General features: G+C 43.4%; 1 pseudogene; it reads right to left on the bottom strand.

The window, feature by feature from the left end:
• Positions 1–319: 319 nt before the first annotated feature.
• LOC142956064 (desmoplakin-A-like) lies at positions 320–10,291 on the bottom strand (annotated as a pseudogene).

Here is a 10,291-nt window from a genome sequence, read left to right as displayed (position 1 = left end):
AAACACCAAAAACTGCACTCAAGCTAACATTTAGAAAAGCAAACTGCTGTCTAGTTTTTTTGCAAAGAAATGCCACTAAAACCATTGACAAAAACAGAAAGAGCCTCAGTCACCTACTTTGATATTATTGAACAAACCTACATGTTATTTTTTTATCATACTATTCATTTTACCAACACAATATCCATGACAAATGCGATCCCTATACCTTCAGCTCTTCCATGTTGTTCAGCAGCTCCCCTTGGAACCTGTAGTAGTCACTAGAGCGGGTGAGTAGCTCTATGTACTGAGACTGGAGGTCAGCCGCCTGAAGGGAGTTAAAATGAGTGGATGAATACCGATGTCAAATATTCTCGTGTTGATTACATGCCAGTGAGAACGTTAACAGACAGATGCATTTAAGGGATTGACTTAAATAAAGTAAATAGTAGTAATAACTAAGGTGTACCAATAATTAACAGCAAATTGGTTTAATGTCTCTAGTTATTCATTTTTTTGTTTTGTTTGTTTGTTTGTTTGTTCTGTTTGTCTCTGCCTTGTAAAGCGTATTTGAGTATTTTGAAAAACGCTATGGAAAATTGATTTATTATTATTATTATTATTATTATCTTTCTCTTAGTCTTCACATCCTCAAAACCAACAAAGGCTTTCTGGGCAGGTTTCAGCTTAGCGCCCATGCTGTCATCGATGATACTCTGATAGACAGCATCCTGCAGCGACAGTCTCTCACCGGTGGCAGGGTTGATGATACCACCTGTGCATGTCTGGGCCTCCAGCAGCCTCTGTGCTGTAATAGTGTCAACGATGCCTCTTCGGAGCCCTTCAGACAGAGTGATTTTCTCCAAGGTCTCTGTGTCAAATATAGCCGCCACAGGGCTGTGGTCATCGAACATCTCAGGGGGGGAAACAGTAATCGAAATAATGTTGAAGCGTTTACGAACGGCAGGAGAAGAAGGCGCGAGCTGGGTGGGACTGCTGCAGGTGACCATGTCATCAACATGTCATCTCGGTGCTGCTGGTTCTGCTGGTAATTTGGTCAGCGAACTGGGTCAATGTTAGTGTTCCGGCACGATACTGATCCAAAGCCTTGTCGTCAATGACACCGCGTTTAATGCAGTCATGGATGTCATACTGGGTTCATGTTTTCCTGTCCACTATCACCAAACGTGCAGAGCCATCAGACCCCGTGATAGTTATTTCCTCCCACTCGCCCTCCTGCTTCGATAACTTCAGGAAAGTGTTGTTGTCAATTAGCTTCCGGTTATAGGCGTCCCTCACTGACATCTCCAGCCCAGTGTCTGGGACAACGATCACAACTCGCCTCTTGCGAAGGACCTTCCTGCGGCTCTCCTGTGACTTCTGGAGCTTCTTCTTGACAAAACAGAAAGAGCCTCAGTCACCTACTTTCATATTATTGAACAAACCTACATGTTATTTTTTTACCATACTATTCATTTTACCAACACAATATCCATGACAAATGCGATCCCTATACCTTCAGCTCTTCCATGTTCTTCATCAGCTCCCCAAGGAACCTGTAGTAGTCACTAGAGCGGGTGAGTAGCTCTATGTACTGAGACTGGAGGGCAGCCGCCTGAAGGGAGTTAAAATGAGTGGATGAATACCGATGTCAAATATTCTCGTGCTGATTACATGCCAGTGAGAACGTTAACAGACAGATGCATTTAAGGGATTGACTGTTAAATAAAGTAATTAGTAGTAATAACTGAGGTGTACCAATAATTAACAGCAAATTGGTTTGGTGTGACTTAATGGAGAGGCCCTCCTCATACCTCTTGTCTGACCGCAGAAGCGGGCGACTGCAGCATCGTTCTCTTGATAGGAATATTAAGCAGAGTTTCCAGGCCTGCGCTGTAGGAAGCCAGCTGCAGCTCGTAGTCCTGAAAACCCACAACACAACATGGACTTCATTATTTTGCACCACACATGCTTGGGCTCATCTGCTTGTTGACACATGTGAAATGGTTTTATGCACATGAATTGACGACCTACCTTAATGGAGACAGCGCAGGTGTCTGCGTTTTTCTGCACAACCTCTACGTTCTCCTGCTTTCCTTTAATTTCAGTGTGAAGCGCCTGTGCAGTCAGCAAAAAGGGGCATTAAATTCACCGATTAAACCAGGCATGACACTGTTCAGTCTTTGCTTCTTCTGAGACATCCATCATTTTGTAATACAATAATTTTAATGAAATTATTATAAGCGATTACTCAACAAATGTATTTGCTTGGTCTTAAGGGCTGAGAAACAAAGGACATGTTTGCACACTTTTCACTTATGCTGCTGTATAATGTATGAAATCCACACACCTACACCAATGCTCAGTGTCTCAATTTGAGTGTAAATGGTGGATATTTCCAATTAAAAATCAAATCCGTTATTGATTACAATTTGTTGACGTAAACAAGGAGAGACGTGCCTTCTGCTGGTTGAGGTGGTCCATTAGAGCCTGAATGTCGCTGAGTTTAACGGTCTGGAGCGCGTCCTGGCGCTTCCTGGCATTGTCTATCCACTGCTGCAGGAGAGTGCTGCTCTGCTGATAATCATTCCGCTGTTTCTCCTGCTTCTCCAAGTCCCACATTCTGTGGAGGAAAGAGTGGGAGGAAGAGGAAGGGATGAACGGATATTTTTAATGTTGTTACCGGTTCACGGATATTGAAGGAATGTGTGCACATGAAGAGATGATCCCACCTGCTGTTAATCTGGGTTTGGATGCGGCGCCAGCGGTCAGACATCTGACCCACCAGGTCTGAGTACTTGGACAAGTCCCCGTCACACTTGTGGAAGGACTCTGAGATGTGACCATTCCAGTGCACTGCTTTAGCCAGGTCAGAATCCATAGCGGTCAGCAGGTCTCTTTTTTGGTCCAGATCACTCTTCATTTGCTTTAATAGACAATCACAAAATAGATTCAAATTCTTCATTTCAACTATAACCAGGCATCCTATTTAAGCCTTATTTACATCTAGAGGTGGGCGCTGTGACAATAACTACATGATATGATTTTTTGTCGGAGAATGGCTACAGTTATGTCAGTGGTGGAAGAAGTATTCAGATCCTTTACTGAAGTAAAAAATAGCAATACTCCAATATTAAAATACTCCATTAGAAGTTTATGTCCTGCATTGGAAATGTTACTTAAAGGCGCAGTGTGCCGGATTAAGTAAAAGGGTTATCAGCAAAATGTCCCGAAAGTATCAAAAGTAAAAGTCCTCATAATGCAGAAAGATGGCCTTTGTAAGTGTTATGCTTTAATATATTGGATTATTATTATTTCTTTTATTTTTAACTTAATTGTAGTGGAGTACAAGTAGCATTAAATGGAAATACTCAAGTACCACAAATTTGCACTCAAGTACTTGAATAAATGTACTTTGTCACAGTCGCAGCACTGGGTTTTGTCATGTGACTCAAGTGTGGAACCTAAGTTTGTGATAACAAGTTGTTGCACACGGGAGTGTGGATTAGAACCCATTCCAGTCGCTGTGGACTGAAGAGACATAAAGACTGTGAGATGCAGAAACTTTGAGTTACTATTATTTTTTTCACAAACACTGTTTCCAAGTGCAAGAATGAACTTCTGTGTAGGTGATGGTTTACTACTAAGTGTGGTCTTTTTAGGACAAAGAGGATTCAGTAAGTGCTGCTAATTAATGCCATTTGTCCTGAAGTCCTGAAACTGGAACGCAAGAGACTGCAGTTCAAACTAAATATAGAAAGTGTGTCAAACCTTTAACGTGCTCCGATAGTTTTCCACCTCCCGAAGGTCCAGAGAGGTGGTCTCCTTCTCTGTCAGCCGGGCTTCGTGGACTTTAATGATATCTTCAGCCTGGAGAAGGCTCTGGAGCAAGGCCTGAAGAGCTGACAGCCTGTTAACGACACAAAGCCATCACATTAAATGCACTCCTTCTTGTCAATTGCTTTCATTTACATTTCATTCTGTTTGTAAAGTATTTTTCTAAATAATTGTGGGATGGATAAAAAGGTGATGCGATCAGACTACAATAATGCACCTTTGATGGTAGGCCGGGTAGAGACCCTGCAGGCCTCCCAGTTTCTGGTTGATGATTTCCAGTTCAGAGCGGAGGAACTTGGCTTGCTCGGAGTCGGCAGGTATCCCGTCCAGCTGCTTTATAATCTTTTCTCTTAGTCGCAGGTACTCATCATGAATGGAGTCCAAGTCTTTGTGCACAGTCTGGATACCAATGTGTAAAAAACAAGTTAGATAAGAAACGAGCATCACTTGTTTCTTATCTATATTTTGCACATTTTGAAAGGTAGCCAAGAAGAACCTCACTTTTATTTGGATAGAACAATGAAAGAAAAGTTACACACCTGCAGATTCTGGATGTGCACCGAGCACTCGTGCACACTGTTGTCCCCCAGGGGAACGTGGAGATGACTGGTGAGGCCGGACTCCGCCAGCTCCAGCCTGCGTCGAAGTTCTTGCAGACTACTGAGCAGGGTAAGGCTGAGGGTGGAGCTGGCTGGGGGAGGCGCAGGCTTCGGTTTTGGGGGTTCAGGCTTCACCCCTTCATTGACTGGTGGAACATTAGAAGAACATTAATGTATTGTGGGGGAAAAAAACAGCAGTAGTTTTGCAAATGTAGTGGACTGGCAATTTAAGGATTAGTTAAAAACATTTTACACTCACTGTAAGCACGCAGCTGGATAATCAGGGTATTGTAGTGGTTCTGGGCTTTATCAAAGTGGCCCTGGATAATATTCTTGTCCTCTTCCCCAAACATTTCAGAACCTTGGCTGGTACGCAGGAACTCTTGGTAGTGAGTCTCCAGTCTTTTGATGATACTGTGATACTCATCGGAACGCATCTTATACAGCTGAGAGACAATGGAGAGGAGTCGGGTTAAGCAAGAGTCACAGGAGGTAAGCAAATACAGAGTTTCGAGTTAAGCCGGAAATAAAATCCAATTCGACTTTGCTTGGTTTTGAAAACAGTGAGTTATTGTAACAGCAAAACTCAGAATTGGCTACGTTTGTTGCAGTCTTTGCGATATCTTACCATGCTGACAGTGAGGGAGCTGATGTAAGTCATGTCTTTGAGGCAGTATTGCCACGAGATGAGGCTCTTGATGTTGATGTAGAGCTGATTCCAGATGCTCATGAAGGCTTCATAATACTGCTCATTCCTAGGGGCAGCACAAGCCATGAATATGCAGACACTACATGATAAACATGATGTAATATTTATCAAAATGTTTCCCACATTTTCATTTTAACGGAATGATTACTTGTTCCTTTTTGGTATCAGCTCATTTTCTGACCGCTTAAGGCCTTTGAAACAGTTACGCAGTAAAGGACTTGAGGCTTGTAAATGTGATGTATCCAATATATTCATTACATGATGATCCCCTTGAGCTGACACATTTTGAACCGCCCCGACCAAAAGGATTTGCCGCAGACCTACATTGACTGAACGGTTCTTACTTGTTGGCGAGGCCGATGCTGAGCGGGTTCGGTGGGGGGATCTTCAGACACACAGAGGGAATCAACATGTCCATGCCTCCGGGTCCCGTCACCAGCCACTTGCTGCGCTGCGAGTTATCCTTCAGGATGCCTTCATTCCCTTTTAGAATCCCTATCTGAAGCACAAAGCAGAAGAGACGCTGAGTTACACTTGTAACATTCCACCTCATGCTCATGTGTGTGAGTGTGAGAGAGAGCATGCACCCCACCTGGTCTTGTTTAAAGTCACATATGGCCTGGACCATGACGGGGCTGCTGCTCTTCTCCTCGGGGTTGCGAGGATTCAGCCTGACAATGGTGTTAGACTTGTTGACCAGACTTTGGACCTGCCTCTTATTCTCCATCACACGCTCCTTCTCTCTCTGTGAACATGCAGATATCAGACCTGTGTTTTTAACTCAGCCACTATGCACTGCAACTATTCAACACGAATGCAGACATTCAGAAGCCTTCCACTTAGTCGCTTGAAAATAAAAAGTAAAAAAAAGAAAAAACTGGCGGAACCAGTTCACCAGACTTTTAAATGATTTAAACCTGTGTCACTCGACAGAACAAATTGTTTGAGCATGAGCGTGATGATACCTCCAGGTTTCTCAGGAGTTCAGTGAGGTTATCCAGCGGGGTGTTCTTGTCACACGTGAACTTGTTTCGGATGGACTCGTGCTCTCTCTGCAGCTTCGCGTAGGTCTCGTTGGCCTCCTTGAAAAACTGAAAGTGGCAGCAAAAGGCTTTGATCAGCGTTCACGCGACAAAACATACAGGTCACTACTTTCACCGCAGGGCCGAGCGCTTACTTGGCTGTAGGCCGCATTGTCCTTCAGGTGGATGTCGATACACTTGGTCATCTGGAGCAGCCAGCTCCACTGGGTCTGTAAGGTGTCCATGTAGGTCTGTGGGCGCACACAGAGTGGTCAATGCAAAGCCAAATGAATAGCTGGCTGTTTAGGTTAGCAAGAACACCCAGAAACACCTTACGTCAATCTTATCAGAGGCGGGGTGGTTGTTGTTCAGGAGTCCGTCTGCTTTCACCTTCAGCTTGTTTAGCTCCTTCTCTTTCTCCTCCAGGTCTCTCATCAGGCCCTGTCAGGAGAACGGAACGTAAGGGAGGCTTTTGTCTCTTGAGCGCAAACATAATTCTAACTAAGATTTGATCGGTATAGGAAATAAAACACATCAGATATTGAAGGTATGATCACGCCCATAAACTAAGAGAGAAAACATCCACCCAGCAGAAAAGAGGAGGTCCTTACTGAGTAGCTCTCCTGCTTCCTGGGGATGTACTGGTCGATGTTCTTGTCTCCCCAGTCGAACATAAGCTCTTCCTCCTCTTTCTCATTCACCCACTTGATGGCTCGGGAGATCTCGTTGATGATGCCCTGGAGCGCACGCAGCTGGTGCACACGGCTGTCTGACATTGTCTGAGACAGACACAAGGAAATGTATAATTATGATAGAAAGTAACAGTAGAGCAGCTGATATTGACAAAGTAAAACAAATCTAAACATTTTTTTATAAAAGGGTTCGTTTCTACCTGCAGGCTTTCCCATTCTTGTTCCAGCATGAACAGGTTGTACTTGTCGCCCCTCATGTTCTGAAAAAAAAAGAAGAGATTTAGTTTTTTTGCTTGTTTTTACATAAGATTACAACGCTTCTGTGCACATCATGCATAGATAACCTTTACAAACAAGACGTATAAAGAGAGCAGTCCAAAGTTAAAAAAAAAAGCCACTAAGAAGAGCTTCAAAACAGGATGACCACTCACCAGTTCATCTCTGGCACGGTCTACTTCCTGGCTCCTCTGGAACGAGTTGTGGTTTTTGTTGTGGCTTCGGATTTGCTTTTCTATAGTTTTGGAGTCATCTCCCCATGCAGCCGTCTCAATAATGCGCTGCAAGATGCAAAATTGCAGTTTATTACATTTTAAAATGCAATAAGCGGGGTGAAGCATAGTTTGAAGGGTGAGGCTTGAAGTGATGACAGAATGACAGGGTGTGTTTTTGGTCGGGTGGGGGGGCTGAGGAGGTAGAGAGTAGAAGGGTGTTTTCCCACGAGTGTGTTACAGTTCTGCTGAAATTTCCTGTCCCATAACAACTGAGTCTGTGGAGAGTGTCAGATTTCACACGCCTTTACTTCTACCTTTCTTTTTGCTGCTGCAGCTTCTTTATCGGCCTCCCTCTCTATCTCTCCGCTCGCCTCTCTCACCGTCTCTTTCTCAAATGGCAGAGCTCGTTCCTCTTCTTTGTTTCAATCCGTCTTCAACCCACCTCCCCTGGCCTCTTTCACTCGCGGATCAGGTTTTGGCAGCGTGTCCAGATGGTTTCAGTTACAGGAGGTCAGAATAAGCGATAGGGTAAGTGCGTCCCCCCCCCCACCCTCCACCCCTCGCTTCACATAAAAAAAACAGAGAGCACACTAAGCCACATATGTGACATCCTCTGTCCCGGGACCCTCACATCGGTACAGGAAAAACTCCCTAAAAAAACCCTTTAACGGGGAGAAGTATCGAAACATTATTGTTATAATATTGATTTCAACCTCATCACCCATATTTATATATTTTCTTTTATCATGTTCTTAATGTCTCTGACGTATGAAGAGCTCACCTTCTGTTGAGCGATCCAGGCCATGGCGTCACTATAGATCCTCTCCCCTTCAAGGGAACCCACGCTGCCTCTGTTCAGTCTTAGTTGCTGTAGGAGCGCAGCATGCATGTGCTGGAACTGGTCGACGCTGTAGAGTTGCAGAAAAGAGGGAAAACACTTTGTGAATCTTCCGAGGGCCCACTGACAGCACCACATCAAAGAGCTCAGCTGGGCAAGTAGAGCTGAGAGGAATGTTCAGCGAGCATAAAACTCTTTACATAGTTTGGTTCAACTACAAAAGGAAATTCAAACTCTAGCACGTTCGTCCAGTATACATACGTGGTCATGAGTAGACACATCAAATGCAAATGCACAAAAAACAAACTCACACTGCAATTTGCAAAGGTAAACAAACACACAGTGCATCTCGCCTCACCTTCTTAAGATGTCATTGGGAATACGCATTTGCTGCAGCTCACTGCCACAGACCATCATCTGCTCCATGCTTTCTGCAGCCATGTTCAACAGTTTGACTACCTCTCCAGCTGGACCCCCCTATAAAAATCACACAGTACAGACACCGGCCTTTTGCAAAACTATGCTTCACTTTAACTGTGGCTGATGATGTCGTCTTGAATCATATCTGATAATGGATGAACGTAAAACATTAGAACAATAAAGTCAACATTACTGTAATCAGCACTAGCAGTGAAGACAAACACTCGAGATGAATGATGTTCATTGTAACGTGTGTGCTGCACTTACACTATGGAGAACCATCTTCGCTCTCTGCAGGTATTCATGGCACTGGCCTGTCAGGAACAACCCTTTTTGATGGATTGCCTGTGGACTACACATGAGGAAAAAAACAACAATACGTTTTCAGAGCTTGTAATGCAGCTTTAATTAATACCAATGTGTAAAGCGTTATCAAAGAATACGGTGTACTGTGTGTTTTACACACTCAATTCTACATATATGTGTGTAAGTACAGCTAGCTTTGTTTTTAATAAGCATTGCTACAAAGACATATGCTGTTAATATAGTTAATATACAGCTGTTACTAGATTGGTATAAATGCTCACAAATGATGATTGAATTTCATGGAAATTGAAATTAAAACATAAAATACCCTTTCTAGAATTTAAACAGTAGCTGCACATAAACAAATAACAAAAAAAAACAGAGGCGCCACAACCAAGCAACCTGCAGGACACAATTAACTAAATCTATAAAATGGAGGTAATAAATCACAGAATTAGGAACCTAGCTAAGCTGTTTGATGTGAGGACACAGGAAACAAAGATATTCCCTCCACCAAAAATCAAAGATATAACTACTACTACTACTATTACTATTCTTTTCCCAAGATGTTGGAATCATGGGGAGAGATAAACATTAACTATTATAAAGTTGTTTTGATACTTTTCCGAAAACGACTGCACGAGGGTCACAATTCAACAAATAAAGACTAAAACATTAACATGTTTACATTAGACACCGACTTCACGGTGACAGTGGGAGGCCTTCCAAAGGGTGTGTGTGTGTGTGTGCGCACGCATTCCCTCTATTGTACCTCAGAATATTGGGCAACAGATCAGGGAGGATTCAAATAGGATTACTGAAGAAAAGCAAATTCGGAAATGAAGTTTTTAGCCAAGGGGTCAACCCCTGGGATGCGTTTGTTTGTGAAAGAACAGTTTCACCGGAAGTACAGCAGAATACTTTGTGTTCTTGTAGGTACAATTAGCTCTCCAGCGTTCATTAACCTGTCTGTGGTATCTAGTGGCCTTGCTGGCATTTTTCTTACATTCCCAAATAGGTTTCATGGTTTTGTTAGCCTGAAAGAACAACATGATATCTATGCTTTATTTTTTTTTTACAATAACATTTAATGGCTAATTCAAACACACTCTCGTGCCCTAAAACGAATTTCGAAACAGTAATTCCTTACCTAAGTCCACCACCTCCACCCCCCTTGCTCATGCCTTTCTTTGCGCCCCCTCCGTGCATGGAGGTGAAGGAGGCGTAGTGGACGGCGTCCCATTCTTGGTCTCCGTGGAAGCCGTGTCCTTCGGTGAACACGTCGTTTCTAAAACTTGCACTCGCCAAATCCGGTGGCGAGTTGCTTCTCTGGCCCATAGTGGACCGGCGCCAACTCATGTATGCCGAGTAGTTGTTGTTGTTGTTGGTTTTTAACAT

This window comes from Anarhichas minor, unplaced genomic scaffold (assembly GCF_050575085.1).
Source record: "Anarhichas minor isolate MPS153535 unplaced genomic scaffold, ASM5057508v1 ptg000024l, whole genome shotgun sequence".
Classification (NCBI taxonomy): Eukaryota; Metazoa; Chordata; class Actinopteri; order Perciformes; family Anarhichadidae; genus Anarhichas; species Anarhichas minor.
This window is presented reverse-complemented; position numbering and strand designations above follow the sequence as displayed.